At 47.1% G+C, this 15,504-nt stretch overlaps 1 long non-coding RNA gene across 2 annotated transcripts in view; it reads left to right on the top strand.

Annotated features, from left to right (window-relative positions):
- Positions 1-269: 269 nt before the first annotated feature.
- The window catches only part of LOC115080318, a 39,232-nt gene continuing 23,997 nt past the window's right edge, over positions 270-15,504 (top strand). The window contains exons 1-2 of one of the 2 annotated variants that reach the window (XR_003853553.1): positions 270-439; positions 672-824. This is a non-coding gene — a long non-coding RNA (uncharacterized LOC115080318). The remainder of the gene's footprint in view (positions 440-671; positions 825-15,504) is intronic. The other variant, XR_003853552.1, reaches the window with a different exon arrangement.

Here is a 15,504-nt window from a genome sequence, read left to right on the forward strand (position 1 = left end):
CAGACCCTGGAATTTTGCAGGCAGAGCAAAAGAAATAAATATACGTGCTCCTGTTTTACAACTGGCATGCACTCGAAACCAAGAGGGACCTTTTCCACTGATGTATTTAAGATTGCCTTCACTAGCCGAACTGTATCAAAAAATGTGGCACTTGGACTGGCCGCGTTTCTCCTTCACCCCGCCCCGCCTCTCCTGTTGATGATTGTTTTTGTTAACTGCAGTACACTCGCCTGGCACAGCCCATCAGCTCACAGGGGTAAATGCGTGTTTGTGTCCTGTCCCCATTTTCTTTATGTAAATAGTGTATCTTGCCGAAAGCAAGAGGTCAGCTTTTCTAAACAGCTGATAAGGGCCATCTGCATATCTCACGGAGCTTCCAGGGGTGCTCTCCAGGCGCAGCCTTTGTCGCTGTGGTCGCCTGTGGGCTGCATTAGCATTGGTAAGTTTAGTTGTATTTATTTATTGAAATGTTCTCCCAGCTGCTGTAGCCGGGCGGCCTGAGAGCCAAGTTTACAGAATGGTCCCACGAGGTCAGGTAAACCATGCAGGACTGGGAGGAGGTAAAGGCTGGAGCAAGAGGTGGGGGAGAATGGGCAGAAGCAAGTGAGGATGTTGGGATAGGTGGAAGGATCTTTTTACCAGGTTGGTTTTTTTTTTTTTTTTTTTTTCAGTAAAGACCTCATTCAGGAAGCCCTTTCTCCCATTGCAGGATTATACCAGAAATCCTTGATGACTAAGACTAGGGTCTCCAATCCCTGCTGCCGCCGCTGTCCATTGATCCCAGCTTTTCCTGCCACCTACCCACTGCTTCCATGCAGCCCGAAGTAAGCAGCACTAAACTGGGGGAAAGAAGTTAAAAAGGCAGCATGGAATGGGTGGGAAGGACGGATTGAGAATCCGGAGTAGGCGGTCACACTGGTGGCTTGGCGGCGAGCGCTGGGCACTGCCATGCGGGAGACCTGGGTTCAATTGCCTGGGGCTAGGGATGCTGCAGTTTGCAGCCTCCCAAAAGGGGAGGGAGCCTCAGCGGGAGGGTCCATGTGAGCCGGGTTCTGGAGAGAGCTGCAGTCTGTGGCCCTTGACTGAGGACTGTCAAAGTGATGGCTGGGCTGAGCTTGGGGTGGGGGTTGAAAATCGGAGAGGGGGGGGGGGGGATTTCCAGGTAGCAGTGAATAAAGGCTGAAGGTGTGATGGGCCAATAGAGGCCAGTTCCGAATGAGCTGAAAGCCCAAAAGAAGAGAAGGAAACTGCTGGGCTCCCAGGGAGGAGGGAGGAAGTAAGGGGAGGAGTGACATGAAGCAGGGACACGTGAGAGGAAGGAAGGAAAGGGATAGGTGGTATAAAGGCATGTGGGAGGAGAAGATGCACCTTTTAGAAGTGGAGGCACCAGCTGACGTGAGGGAAGAATAATACCAAAAAAATATAGAGAAGGAGAAAGAAGAAAAAGTGGAGGTAAGTAAAAGGAATGACAAGTATGAAAAATGACAGGAGACTGAGGAAATGCAGGAAAGAAGCAATAAAAAGAAAATGAAATTATGCAGACCCATGAGGGTTGTACTGCCAGCGAACACATATTTTGTTCTCAGACCTCGCAGCCTTCTGGGATAGTTTGCATTTTTCAGGCACTGAGATTCAAATGCTAAACTTTCCTATGCCGACATGGAGCCTCATACAAATTTAAATGCTAGTTTTAATAAACCAGTAAACTTTCTATTTAAATCAAACAGAGCTAGGGCAATTAGTACAGTCAAGTCAGTGGGACTGCAAACTAACATACCTGTCAGACCTTGCAAATGTATTGTAAGCCCCTTCCCTTTTCCTACTCAAGAGTGTGTGTGTCTGCACAGTTATGGGCCAACTCCACACCCTGTCTTGCCCTCAGTTTCAGCTGTCGTCCAATTCTCTGTCTCCATTCCATATCATTATCGTTCTTCATTTGTTTTGTTCTCGCTTTCGGAACTGTTCTCATGTCCCTCTCCATATTTCTCTTTCTTCCCCTCTCTGCCTTTCACCTGTTTGTCTTGTTTTCTCTCTCTCTCTCCTAGGCCGATACGGTACGTGCTGTAAGGGGTAATAGTGCGTCGGAAAACACGCGGCCAACCCCTGAAAACTAATAGCGCTCATCACAAGCAAATGCATGTTGATGTCTGGGATGGCATAGAGTCCAACAGGATAAACATCCTGCATGAGACTAAATACAAAATTGAATCTTTATGGGTTGAAATCCCTTGTGTATCAGGGAAGACTACAGTGATAGGGGTATACTACCGTCCACCTGGTCAAGATGGTGAGATGGACAGTGAAATGCTAAGAGAAATTAGGGAAGCTAACCAAATTGGTAGTGCAGTAATAATGGGAGACTTCAATTATCGCAGAAACCACAAGTGCAGGCACACGGTTCAATCCTGACAAAGTACTCCAAAGCGGTGTATATATTAAATACTTTTAATTCTTCAATATGGCAACTCCTCTGGCTCATACAAACATCAGACTTAATGGCGTCCCCCAAATGGGGGGACGCCATTAAGTCTGATGTTTGTATGAGCCAGAGGAGTTGCCATATTGAAGAATTAAAAGTATTTAATATATACACCGCTTTGGAGTACTTTGTCAGGATTGAACCGTGTGCCTGCACTTGTGGTTTCTGCGATATTGCTTGGAGTGCAGGTTTTTGCTCCTATGTACTGTTAGACTTCAATTATCCCAATATAGACTGGGTAAATGTATCATCGGGTCACGCTAGAGAGATAACGTTCCTGGATGGAATAAATGATAGCTTTATGGAGCAATTGGTTCAGGAACCGACGAGAGAGGGAGCAATTTTAGATCTAATTCTCAGTGGAGCACAGGACTTGGTGAGAGAGGTAACGGTGGTGGGGCCGCTTGGCAATAGTGATCATAATATGATCAAATTTGATTTAATGACTGGAAAAGGAACAGTGTGCAAATCCAAGGCTCTTGTGCTAAACTTTCAAAAGGGAAACTTTGATAAAATGAGAAAAATTGTTAGAAAAAAACTGAAAGGAGCAGCTACAAAAGTAAAAAATGTCCAAGAGGCGTGGTCATTGCTAAAAAATACCATTCTAGAAGCACAGTCCAGATGTATTCCACACATTAAGAAAGGTGGAAAGAAGGCAAAACGATTACCGGCATGGTTAAAAGGGGAGGTGAAAGAAGCTATTTTAGCCAAAAGATCTTCATTCAAAAATTGGAAGAAGGATCCAACAGAAGAAAATAGGATAAAGCATAAACATTGGCAAGTTAAATGTAAGACATTGATAAGACAGGCTAAGAGAGAATTTGAAAAGAAGTTGGCTGTAGAGGCAAAAACTCACAGTAAAAACTTTTTTAAATATATCCGAAGCAGAAAGCCTGTGAGGGAGTCAGTTGGACCGTTAGATGATTGAGGGGTTAAAGGGGCACTTAGAGAAGATAAGGCCATCGCGGAAAGATTAAATGATTTCTTTGCTTCGGTGTTTACTGAAGAGGATGTTGGGGAGGTACCCGTAATGGAGAAGGTTTTTCATGGGTAATGATTCAGATGGACTGAATCAAATCACGGTGAACCTAGAAGATGTGGTAGGCCTGATTGACAAACTGAAGAGTAGTAAATCACCTGGACCGGATGGTATACACCCCAGAGTTCTGAAGGAACTAAAAAATGAAATTTCAGACCTATTAGTAAAAATTTGTAACTTATCATTAAAATCATCCATTGTACCTGAAGACTGGAGGATAGCAAATGTAACCCCAATATTTAAAAAGGGCTCCAGGGGCGATCCGGGAAACTACAAACCGGTTAGCCTGACTTCAGTGCCAGGAAAAATAGTGGAAAGTGTTCTAAACATCAAAATCATAGAACATATAGAAAGACATGGTTTAATAGAACAAAGTCAGCATGGCTTTACCCAGGGCAAGTCTTGCCTCACAAATCTGCTTCACTTTTTTGAAAGAGTTAATAAACATGTGGATAAAGGTGAACCGGTAGATATAGTATACTTGGATTTTCAGAAGGCGTTTGACAAAGTTCCTCATGAGAGGCTTCTAGGAAAAGTAAAAAGTCATGGGATAGGTGGCGATGTCCTTTCGTGGATTGCAAACTGGCTAAAAGACAGGAAACAGAGAGTAGGATTAAATGGGCAATTTTCTCAGTGGAAGGGAGCGGACAGTGGAGTGCCTCAGGGATCTGTATTGGGACCCTTACTGTTCAATATATTTATAAATGATCTGGAAAGAAATACGACGAGTGAGATAATCAAATTTGCAGATGACACAAAATTGTTCAGAGTAGTTAAATCACAAGCAGATTGTGATAAATTGCAGGAAGACCTTGTGAGACTGGAAAATTGGGCATCCAAATGGCAGATGAAATTTAATGTGGATAAGTGCAAGGTGATGCATATAGGGAAAAATAACCCATGCTATAATTACACGATGTTGGGTTCCATATTAGGTGCTACAACCCAAGAAAGAGATCTAGGTGTCATAGTGGATAACACATTGAAATCGTCGGTTCAGTGTGCTGCGGCAGTCAAAAAAGCAAACAGAATGTTGGGAATTATTAGAAAAGGAATGATGAATAAAACGGAAAATGTCATAATGCCTCTGTATCGCTCCATGGTGAGACCGCACCTTGAATACTGTGTCCAATTCTGGTCGCCGCATCTCAAAAAAGATATAATTGCGATGGAGAAGGTACAGAGAAGGGCTACCAAAATGATAAGGGGAATGGAACAACTCCCCTATGAGGAAAGACTAAAGAGGTTAGGACTTTTCAGCTTGGAGAAGAGACGACTGAGGGGGGATATGATAGAGGTGTTTAAAATCATGAGAGGTCTAGAACGGGTAGATGTGAATCGGTTATTTACTCTTTCGGATAGTAGAAAGACTAGGGGACACTCCATGAAGTTAGCATGGGGCACATTTAAAACTAATCGGAGAAAGTTCTTTTTTACTCAACGCACAATTAAACTCTGGAATTTGTTGCCAGAGAATGTGGTTCGTGCAGTTAGTATAGCTGTGTTTAAAAAAGGATTGGATAAGTTCTTGGAGGAGAAGTCCATTACCTGCTATTAAGTTCACTTAGAGAATAGCCACTGCCATTAGCAATGGTTACATGGAATAGACTTAGTTTTTGGGTACTTGCCAGGTTCTTATGGCCTGGATTGGCCACTGTTGGAAACAGGATGCTGGGCTTGATGGACCCTTGGTCTGACCCAGTATGGCATTTTCTTATGTTCTTATGTTCTTATGAGCCTGTCAGTCAGTCACCCAGGCAGGCGTTAAGTTCTAAACAACCTGGAAAAGTGTACAGAAAAGCAGAAAAAAAACTGCTTTTCTGTACACCCTCCGACTTAATATCCTAGTGATATTAAGTCGGAGGAACCTTAGAAGCTTAGAAAAATGGATGCTCAATTTTACCGGCGTCCATTTTACCGGCGTCCATTTTCCTAACCCGTGGCTGTCAGCGGGTTCGAAAACCGACGCCGGTAAAATAGTGTCGGTTGTCAGACCCGCTGACAGCCAGCTCTACCGCTAATAAGGAGGCGCTAGAGACGCGCTATTGTCCCTAGCACCTCCTTACTCGTACGACATCTAATTTAAATAGAGAATCGTGCGCCCAGGAGAGATGCCTGGGCGCGCGTTGGGAGAGCGGGCGCTCAACATGGAGCGCCGGCTCTCCTGCACTTTTTACGGAATCGGCCTGATTGTCTGGCTGACTTCTGATTTCCTCCCTTTGTTTCACTGCCCTCTGCTCCTGTGTAACCCTTCCCTCGGCCCTCAGTGCCTGTTGCGCCATCTCCCAGACTGAGCAAAGGAATCCCCAGCTTAACTGAGCTCTTTGCAGCTCTCTAGCAGTTGGGTTTGGTGGGAGCAGCTGGCAAGCTAAAGCAGGACTTCTCTTATCTCCCTACCGCTTCCCCTCCACGTTTTCTCCCCACAACTGCTAATTCTCTTACCAGATTGATGTTCCATGCTTTTACCACCCTTTTACGTAAATAAATGGGTGGGCTCCAGCTTTCCCGGAGCCCACCAGTAACCAAGCGCCACGCTTCGCAATCCAACGCAGCCTGGAGCTCCGGGGGAAGTGTCGTTGGTTCAGTGCATCACTGCCTTCCTCTCTCCCCCCTTTCTCCACTTGGCTGTGCTACCCAAATAGCTTTGCGTGGCGATGACGGGGCGGGAGGACGAGCAGTCGGCCTGTGGTGATGACATCGGTGCACCATATTTAAGAGCTGTGCTAAAGACCGGCTGCCCTTTTTCGACCGAGCCACTGCTTGGGTGGCTCAGCCGGAGAGACAGTCAGCAGACTACCATGCGGCCAGATCGTTCCTTTGCTTGCCGCTTCGAGTCCCAAGCCGGGGCTCTGGGGCAGGTGATCCCTCGACTCTCCGTTTAAAATACAAAAGTGCTCCCGGGCCGACTGCTTTGGACGGAGCTCCGCAGTTCAGCGTTAGCCGGGACCTTTAAATTAAAGGGAGCAACGACCAAGTGGAACCTCAAGGCCAGCGTAGACGGAATAGAAGCAGAAGCACTATTTGAGCGATCCAAAGCTCTAATAGGAAGCCACGCGGTCGCAATCGGGAACAAAACTCCTCCTCCCCAGCTCTCTGGGACGGACATCTCACGGCTGGTTAGAGACGCAGCCGAAATAAAAGCAAGATTCAATTAAATAAGAAAAAGTTGCGAATCGAGGGGGGGGGGGTGTCACATTTAAAAAAAAAAAATGGCTGAGAAATCCTGCAACCTGCCCTCCGGGAAGATACTGGAGGCTCTGGAGACTGCAATGCGTGAGCCTGAGAATGCCCACAACCCACCTCCCAAGGACAGGGCAGACCAAAAAAAAGGCAGTCAATTCCTGCGGAGCCGAGCAGCAAGAGGGAGGGTTTTGGGAAGAAGAAAAAACCACAACAGGTAAGTTAGATCAATCAGCAGGTGAGGGAGTCCAGCAGCCAACTGGAGGGGAAAACACGGGCTGAGCTTTCCATTAGCTTGACACCATGGAAAAATGCTCCTGTTGATGGGTGAGAGCTGCAAAGACCACCTGTACATCATGAGAGTGAGGCAGTGTGTGGCTAGCAGCAGGACTCCCCCAGAAGGGCTCAGGTTCAGATGAGCTCACACCTGAGCCCTTGCGGGGAAGCACAGCCAAACAGCAGTCAAGACGCGGCCATAATACAGTTGCACAAAGTCCTCATCCCTAGACAATGGCACAGCAGCCATTGGAGCACATGCCAACCCCTAACCCAGGGTATGGGGGCATCCCAAGCAAGACCAATGCCTGGGTTAACCAAGCTGGGGGTATGCTGGAACACCCGTTCTGGCAGCAGGGAGCAAAACAGGCGGCAGGGGGCTAGCTGGCCCCTCAGTCCTCTACCCCTTGCAGGCTGGCGGGCCAGCCCCTGTTCACCTAACAAGGCTAATTGTTGGAGTTCGTCTCTGTTTACTACTTACGCAGTTGCGTACCTTTATCCCCTGCATCCTTGGGGTACTTGTCAGTTCAAATGCCAGGGGCACAGCCTGGATCAGCAAGGCCTGCAACCAATGGCAGAGAGGCACCAGCGGAGGACAACTCTGCGGCAGCACGGTTACATATAACTACACAACAGCAAGCGATGCCAGTGGATGCAGAGTCGATCATTTCTGTCCCACAGGGCAATCCAGCAAGGTGAGGCAACCGTGCCAGTTGGACATGCAACCAGCTCGACAGCTGATGGTGAGCCTCAAGCGGGTTTTGGGGGGGGGGGGGGGGTGTGTGTACTGAGAAAGAGTGAGGGGTTTCTGCACAGGTGATTGAAACAAAGGGCAAACAAAAACGCAAGCGTATGGACAGCCCAAGCACGAGCAGCAGCTCTTCTAACACAGCTGATTTTGACGCCTCCTTAGACTGCAGCACACACTGCCCATCAGCAGATGTGGGCGAAGCATCCAGAGTCTTCCAGCCCTGACTACCGTATCCCAGCTACGGGAAATTGTGCCGAGAGCCTACGAAGGAAGATCAGAAAACGCTCATACATCAATATATTCAGGATCATGGAAGGAAGGCATAGGCGGTCAGCACGAAAGAAGGAAAAGAATGGGGATGTGCTGCCCAAAGCAGATAAGACGGTCCCAAGGAATATCATCAATTAGACTCGAGTGTTTCTCCGGATGATGAGTGACATTGGGCAAGATGACCTTTCGCAGTGTGGTCCTATGCTGAGTTATGTGGACACAATACTCAAAGCTTACAAAGAATATGACAGCTGGTCCTGGTTAAACTACGATAAGCATTTTCAGGAAAAGATGGAGGAGAACCATTTCATGTCTTGGGGAACACAGGATGTCAGCTTATGGCTAAGACAGATGACCAACAAGGCGAGCGACACGGGTGCCCACACGCAGTTATCTCGGAAACCTCTCTCATCAAGCATGCAGATCAGCGGGACAACCCTGTCACCTACCAAGGTATGCTGGCGTTATAACAGATCCTCATGCAGCTTTCAGGACTGCAACTTCGGACATGTTTACTCTGGCTGTGCCACTCCCCATCCAGCGAGCAAATGTATTAAGAAATCAGCTGGAGGGAGTGACGGCAGGCCAAAATGAGAGTATTGTCTTTGGCAAAGTGCCTACCCCCATAATTTTGCCTACTCTGGCACCATGGTTGGACCGTTACCTTAGACAAAGAGAGGCACTGCAGATTATGTAAGGGTTTTGGGACAGTTTTCTTATCCCCTTTACGGGCCGGGTGCGTGCTTTACGGGCCAGGTGCATGAGTTGAGCATGGAAAATGCCCCTTCCGTAGTGAGACACTTGGACATTGTGCAGCAGAAATTGGACTCTGAGCTGGCATTGGGATGGATGGCAGGCCCATTTTCTGTTTGCCCTTTCCAGAAAATGTTCCTTTCACCATTGGCCATGGTACCAAAGAAGGAGCCTGGCAAGTTCTGACTTATACAGAACCTCTCGTACTCTCAAGGTGCATCAGTAAATGATCATCTACCTCCAGAGGAATGCATGGTGCAATACACATCCTTCAACTCTGCCATAGACCTACTGCAGAAGTGTGGCTGGAGTGCTCTGCTGTCCAAGACAAACATAGAGTCATAGTTCTGGCTGCTTCCAGTCCACCTGGACAGCTTCCCGCTATTAGGATTTCGGTTTCAGGACCAGTTTTGCTTCGACAAGTGCATGCCAATGGGGTGCTCGGTGTCATGTGCTTGCTTCGAACTCTTCAACTCCTTCCTTCACTGGCTGGCTGCAGAGCAAGCCAAGATGAACAACATCATTCACTACCTTGATGACTTTTTAATTTGTTGGACCAGGAGGATCCGATGCATGCGCCCACTCACTGTGCGAATTCCAAGCCGTTGCCAAGGAGTTGGTGTCTCCTTGCACATGAAAAGACAGAGGGCCCATTGAAGATATTATTTGCTTTCTGGGGACTGAATTGGATTCAGTCAGCATGGTCTCTTGTTTGCCAGAGGACAAAGTTGTAGTGCTAAGAGTCATGCTACACCAGGTTTCAAAAGCAAAGAAGCCGATTCTTCGCATGGTGCAAGCCATCCTGGGCTCATTGAACTTTGCTTGCAGAATGATCCCCATGGGACGGCTTTTCCTGAAGAGGTTTGATGCCGCTACAGTAGGTGTCAGGTGGCCACATCATTTCATCAGAGTATCAAGAGACATCTGTGCTGACATCACAGTTTGGTTATCCTTTCTGGACGATTTCAATGGCATATCGGTGTGGCTCTCCAGATGGGACTTGGATATACATTTGGACGCTTCCGGCGGATGGGGTTTTGGGGTATTCTGTCAGGGTACATGGTGCGCCGCGCCGTGGCCGGATACCTGGGAGGAGGCAGGCCTGACTCGGAATATCACTTTCCTGGAACTGTTCCCTATATTAGTAGATTTGGTGCTCTGGAGTGAAAAGCTGCGGAACAAGCACATAATACTTTGCTGTGATAACCAGGCTGTAGTTCAAGTTCTAGACCGGCAGTTGTCAAAATGTCCCAGGGCCGTCAAGCTACTGAGGGAGGTGGTTCAAGCGAGCCTGCATTTTAACACAGCAATCTGAGCGCGACATGTGCCAGGGGTTGATAACAAGATTGCTGATACTTTATCATGTGCTAAATGGGATGTGTTTTATAAGCAAATGCCCTTGGCTGATAGAACAGGAGCCTCAATACCAGACCGCCTATGGACGATTAGTCTCTGACAACATGGGACCTACTTTGGGGAGCATTGGTGCCAGCCAGTTGGGCAGCCTATTGTAAAGGTTATGAACACATGAGAGGATTCCTGTGTCAGCACGGTTGGGTCGCCGGGCCTGTGCCAGAGGACTTGCTTGTTTGCTACATTTCAGCACAGAAAGACTTGGGAGTATCTAGGGGTTCGATGGTCAAGTATCTAACAGGGCTGGCTTTCTTCTCATAGGTACGCGGTTGGGCGATTCTATCAAGTCCTTCCTAATCAAAAAGAAGTTGGCTGGTTGGGCAAAAAAGATCGGTCCGACCAACAACACTCGACTGCCGATCATGCATGACATGCTGATGAAGTTATGGTTTCTGGTACCATCCATATGTGCATCAGGCTTCAAAACAAGCTTGTTTTGGCTGGCATTTTCTTTGGCCTTCTTTGGTGCCCTGCACGTGAATGAGCTGGTGGCCTCTGCTGAGAGTGACTCAGGCTCTAGTGGCGCACTGATGAGGAATGTCTTATGTATGGGTCAGGATATCCAAATACAAATACATAGATCCAAAACTCATCAGGCTGGCAAGGGCGTAACCCTATCCCTAAAATGTGTTGACTCGCAAGTCACATGCCCAGTGCAGAACTTGGAGAAATACCTAGCAATTCGGCCTTCTGGCGGGGCTCACTTGTTGGTGGTCGCTGATTTAGTGCCACTGACCAGATACCTGTTCTCTGCCATTCTCAGGTTGGCAGTGACTAAGATGGGTCTCAATGCAGGGAAATTCACCACACATGCTTTCAGGATTGGAGCCTCAACTAGCGCAGCGCAGTCGGGACTACAAATAGACGCCATTCAACAGATAGGAAGGTGGAGGTCTGCTGCTGTTAATTCCTATGTTAGACTGGATCGAGTAAACTCAGCCACTCTCAACAATTACATTTCTTTACAGATACACCCCAATTTCGGTGGCCGCATGGCTTATTGGCCATTCATTTGTGCACTGGGCCACAAGAAGAGCTGTCATTCACTTGTATGGATGACATCTTGGATTAGCACCTCATGGCATTCTGGTGACCTGGATGGGCAAATGGGGCATGTGGTGGGAGCACCCGTTTTCATTGTCACATTGTTTGAAGGAATCGTCAGCCTCTCCTGACGCTTTGATAATTCATCTAGGCAGCAATAACCTTGGGGATTTCTCTGCTAAACAACTGATCAACAGAATCAAGGCAGACTGGGCCAAATTTGCTGTATGGTTTCCATGGACTTGCGTCTTATGGTCTGATATCATTCTGCGACCAAAGTGGAACAACTTGTGGTTATGGGGGCGAAGTCGCAGAAGGTGAATCGTCAGATTGGTGTGTGGATCAGGTTTGGGGGGGGGGGGGGGGGGTTTGGGCCAATGTGCAATGTGAGGGCCTGTTCAGGCCTGACAAGGTGCATTTGTCTGACATAATTTATGACTTGTTCAATAATTCTCTGCAAGAGGCTTTAGAAGAGCTATTTAAAGTTTGAGGTGATGTCGCAGCTATATATAAGGTAGTGGAACGCATGAGGCAAGGGCTCAACCTAGCTCATGCCAGTGGCAGGTACCTGAGCCAGTTTTAGGGGTTTCAAATGTGGTGCAGGGGAGCATCAGGGTAAGGATAGCGCCAGGCTGGCACCTTATAGCTGATGGCGAGGCATCGGTACGCTTCGGGGCTGAGGCGGGGGCCCCGATAAGATTGCTGCCTTGCTTGGTTCATGGTGGGCGGCAGGGGGTAGCCCAGTTGGCTATTCGTGGGTCGGCTCAGGTACAGGTGTTTAAAGTTTATATCTGCTGTTCAATAAAGCTGCGGCCTTTTCACCCACCTAATGCTTATGTTTTAATTGTATGTATGGGGATGGGGGCTGAGCGCAGCCGGGCTGCTAGAGTTACTGAGTCTTCCTCCTTTTATCTAAATCCAATGATCCCTCGCTCCAAAGCTGCATTTCTGTTGAAAGAGACCCTCCTCCTGTGCATTTACTCCTTGAATGTATTTAAATGTCTCTATTATAATCTCCCTTTCCCCTACTTTTCTCCAGTGTGTATATATATATATATATATATATATATATATATGTTTAGAAGTCCATATTCTAAGGGATGTATCCATGTACCTTTTAAGGCTCCAGAATCAGCATAGAGAACTACAACTCCTTGTCCTGCTCCTAGGCTGGGCTTGCTTAATGCCAATTCTGATGTCTGCCTCTGTTGAATATGAGTATGAATCATTGACATATTAGGTACTGAGAAGCATTCAGGAATGCCCTAACATTTCTAGGATGTCCAAGTAATTTTAGCCAGTCAGCTCATGGAAGCATGGACTCAGACCGCTGCTGTATCTACTCCTGAAGCACCAGTGAATCTGAACGTTAAGCTGTCAGTGCGTCACCCAGAAATTTTGCCCTTATGAGATAATATTTTACTGTTGATACAGCTGTTTCAAAGCATGCATGCAAATGAATTTACTATGGAGTTTCCTGAGAGTTGGACTTTGTATATATTCTCCTGTAAATAAAAACAGATAGTTGATTAGATGACTGAATAATATTTATAACTAATGGAAATGCATAGACATTCCAAATGTCTGAGCATCCTAGTTGGAATATAAGAGGTGGTTTACCCTGGATCTATTCCAAGTCTGGTCAGACCCAGTAAATGTTTTATCTCTTGGTTCACTATAACATTTGATTGACCACTGACTACTTAGAACCCTAGAACTGTGTCAAGGCAATAACCCCAACACAAGTTAAACCTACAATATGTAAGCAAAAACAGAATTGGTAAAAACAAAAAACAAAGGAGAATCTGGAATAAGAACAAGAAAGAAGAGAAACACAAGAGATCATAAGGTGATTTCTTTTTTTTATAATTTTTTCTTTGTTAAATTTTCAGTTACCGTATTTTTCGCTCCATAAGACGCACCTGACCATAAGATGCACCTAGAATTCAGAGGGGGAAAATAAAAAAAAAAAATGGTGTCCTAAACCGGCTCTGTTCCTGGGCATCTGTGCATCTTATGGAGCAAATTAGGGGTGTGCATACAATTTTTTTTGTCCCCATTTCATTTTCGAGTCTGGGGGAGGGCCATTTCGGTCCACTCCCCGAATCAGAAAACTTTTATCGTTCTCTTTGTCTGGAAAAAAAAATAAAAAACAAAACCCCACCCCAACCCTTTAAATTTAATTAACTACAACCCCCCCTCATGACCCCCTCCCCCAAGACTTGCCAAAAGTCTCTGGTGGTCCAGTGGGGGTCCGGGAGCAATCTCCTGCTCTTGGGCCGTCGGCTGCCAGTAATCAAAATGGCGCCGGTGGCCCTTTGCCCTTACTATGTCACAGGGGCTACCGGTGCCATTGGTTGGCCCCTGTCACATGGTAGGAGCAATGGACGGCCCACGCCAAGATGGTATTTTGAATCTGAGACATTTTAAGTTCAGGTTCTTCAATTTTGGATGAATGCACAGTAACCTCCGGTTTTAAAGAAGCAAATTGGCTTTGAGACTCTTTCAAAGCCAATGTTCATGAAACAGTAGAACTTTCTAAATAGACATTGCCTTCCACAAGGAATCTAATGTTACCACTGCAGGTTTAACCAAAAGAGGTCTGTTTGAAAAAGTTACCGTTGGAGTTTGAAGATTTCCATCATTATTCTGGGAGTCTTCCAGGAGTTCTCTCCCTGCTAAGGCAGGCTTCCTAGCGGGAATCCCCAGCTGCCTGCCTCCAAACTTTCAGATGTTCCAGCTGGCAGCGGTGTAGATGTCCTGGTTCCACCGCTGCCCATCGCGAGACGCGAATTTGGCTGGGGCACCTTCCTCGAAGGCGGTCTCATCTTCGGCCTCAGGCGTCTTCCGCCCCGCCCGACCGCCCGGTCTCTCGGCCGCGTCATGTGAAGGTGGCGAGGGAGTCATTGGGACTCCGGGGCTCAATGTTGTTTCCTCCCATGGCGCAGGAGTTTGCTCTGGTCCTGCGCTAGCGGTGCCAACTACCGGAGCTTGTCCCGCTGCGGAGCAGAAGCCCTCTATCCTCGTCTGAATCATTGCCAGTTGATGAGGAGTCGAAGTTGCATCCCTTAGTCGGCCTTTTCTTTTAGTGTGAGGCATATTCAAAAGGAAAATTGAAATATAAGACGAGGTGAAACTGGAGCTAGTGCTGACGCGTCTTCCCCTCAGGATGCCATTTTGGTTCTCCCATAAGGTGATTTCTATCCCTCTCTCTTTTTTTTTTTTTTTTTTTTTTAAATAATACCTGAGTTTTTGCCCATTTATCTGATAAACAGATCCATAGAATAATAAAATGATCAAATGATTCAAACTTCAAGGTTCATTGTACCCTGACTGAAGATGAATGCTCCCTTCTAGAAGTACCGCTAACCTGCTGTATTTGCAGCGCTTTGACATTGCTTGAAAAACACAAAAAGACTGAATTGAACCCTTTTAAGCCCAGGTGACTTTACAAAGCAAAATCAAATAAGTGAAAACAAAGACATTTATCTCTCTAACTCACTATCAAAAGATGACAGTTTTCTCAACTTGAAGGTGAGATATCAAGTAGAAAGGTCAATAATATCGATGGATGTGATGTATGCGGTGCATATGTAGACAAGTCTTTGCCTTTTTAAAGTTGTGTATTTTACAGCTAGTCTCTCCATTTCCCGGCAACATGAGGTAGGGCAGTGTTTCCCAACCAGGATGCCTTGGCACACTGGTGTGCCTTCAGACCACGGAAAAGTGCCACGGAAAAGTCACCAGTGTCTGATAGTCGGGTGCAGACCAGCACCTGGGCTCCGCTCTCAGCACCTGGCAATTACAAGAGACTGCAGGTAGTGGTTCTGAAACCTGTAGGAGCTCCTTTCTGAGAACATGTGCAGTCTCCTCCTCTGCCTAGCTACAGCATGAACCATGGGGTGTGGCAATTAACAAGACAGCATGCAAGCCCTGGATAGCTGGCTCCCACTTTACTGTAGCACCCAAATGACTTACAACACTTTCTTCCCCCTTCCTCAGCCTCCTCCTTTGAGTCCTCTCAGCCTCTGTCTGATTCCCGGACTGACAGGCCGATACGGTAAAGTGCGCTCCAGCGGAGCACACTGTTAGCCTGCGTTTGGCCGTGCATTTTCGACGCGTTATTTTTAGCCCTTATACAGTAAGGGGCGGATTTTCAGAGCCCTGCTCGCCTAAATCCACCCAAAACCGGGCGGATTTAGGCGAGCAGGGCCCTGCGCGCCGGTGAGCCTATTTTACATAGGCCTACCGGCGCGCGCAGAGCCCCAGGACTCGCGTAAGTCCCGGGGTTCTCCGAGG

This window comes from Rhinatrema bivittatum, chromosome 1, assembly GCF_901001135.1.
Source record: "Rhinatrema bivittatum chromosome 1, aRhiBiv1.1, whole genome shotgun sequence".
In the NCBI taxonomy this organism is placed as follows: Eukaryota; Metazoa; Chordata; class Amphibia; order Gymnophiona; family Rhinatrematidae; genus Rhinatrema; species Rhinatrema bivittatum.